Source organism: Coffea arabica, chromosome 4e (genome assembly GCF_036785885.1).
Source record: "Coffea arabica cultivar ET-39 chromosome 4e, Coffea Arabica ET-39 HiFi, whole genome shotgun sequence".
NCBI classification, from domain to species: domain Eukaryota; kingdom Viridiplantae; phylum Streptophyta; class Magnoliopsida; order Gentianales; family Rubiaceae; genus Coffea; species Coffea arabica.
In genome coordinates, this window is record NC_092317.1 from 16,095,774 (window position 1) to 16,097,316 (window position 1,543).

The 1,543-nt window shown below is 35.3% G+C and overlaps 1 long non-coding RNA gene across 1 annotated transcript; it reads right to left on the minus strand.

Annotated features, from left to right (window-relative positions):
- Positions 1-229: 229 nt before the first annotated feature.
- Positions 230-1,180, minus strand: LOC140005727 (uncharacterized). The gene is made up of 2 exons (XR_011813294.1): positions 644-1,180; positions 230-562 (listed from the first exon to the last, which is right to left on the minus strand). It is a non-coding gene; the product is annotated as an uncharacterized lncRNA (long non-coding RNA).
- Between the last annotated feature and the right edge of the window lie 363 nt (positions 1,181-1,543).

Sequence of the window (1,543 nt, forward strand, 5' to 3'; positions counted from 1 at the left end):
TATCGACTGGTATGATATGAAACCACAAGGGGTTTTTATGTATGATTGCCTAACCACAGGGGGCTTTTTTGTTGTTTACCCAATTTTTTAATGGCCATCACTTCTGCAATTCTTCCACTTCAGTCAACATTGTCAGCATAACATTGAACTTGTCACAGAAACTTACATGAGCAATCCAGATGCAAAACAGAGTAATAACAAATCCAGAAGCAAAACAGAGTCAAACATAGATGAAAACTCAATTGTATTTACTTCATTTTAAAGTACAGATGAACCATACAATTCCATACATTCTTCAAAACTACTGCAACATCTTCAATTCCAGCAAACCTTGTTTCTTCCTTTCCTTGCCTCCAAGTACAAAAACAAGTAAAACGCCAAAACAGATACAAATTATAAACAATATTTTCACTTTTGCCTTCAACTTGTTCATTTCAATCAATAATGCTGCGTTTTCTCTCTCAACACTTCTCAGGTCCCTTAAAAGTGCACCCATTATATTTTTCATCTTTTGGGGTATGGGTGGATCATACCACAAAAAAAATCTGCAAGCACCACGTTTCTGCATTTACCACCATTTCATAGTTAAAAGACAAGAAATATTTTAACAAATTCTAAACTTTATGCACATACAAAAAATTACCCCATAATTTCTGCAACCATGAAACCTTCTTGATGGATTTGCCTCTGTCCAAGCAGTCACAATTCGGCATTGTTCTTGGCAATAGCATCGCACGATGTTGTCTCCACTGTAGTATTTCTCGTTTCCTTCATAAATCGAGTTTCCTGTTTCTGAACCATTTGATCCTTTGACGGTGTTAATAAATTGATCACTGGCTGAGCTTGAGGATGCTTTGTCCCAATTCTTTCTCGAATGCATTGAATTACAGTGCTTTTTCTACGCGGGTCTGCAAAAATTGGACAGCTCTCTTTGGTGCAAGAGAGGTAGTACCTAGATTTGGGCTTTACATCGATTTACTTTTTAATTGGAAAAGGCGCCAGAATGGAATTCCCTAAAATGCCCCTTTTGTATTGCACGATTATGAACCTAATGGAAATTATACGGTGGCGCCGCTGCAAAGATCCTTGATTGGAACCGATATATAGGTTTAGGGATCCAATTGGCTAGAAATAATATATAGGGACTAAATTGACGGAAAAAAAAAGTTTAGGGACTAAATTGGCGATTTTCCCTTTTTGCTCCTTCCACTATCTTCCGACCAAAGTAAGACCCATTGGGCTAATTTCTGGCTTTAAAAAGGATTGGGCCATATCTTCTTCTTTAGGCCTAATGGTTTTCATTAAGCTCAATTATAAAACTAAGACCCTGTTTGATAATTCAATTCGACATTTAAATTTAATGGATTCAGATCTTAACATATTCAAATCATTTGAGAATAAAAAATTGAACATCTGAAGTGACACTAATTTTCTAGGCAAAACTTGCTCTCAAAATTAAGTGATAAGTTATTCACTTATCTCTGAATGTGATATGCATTCAAATATATTAGATTTAATACTTAACAATTCAATAATTTAATGG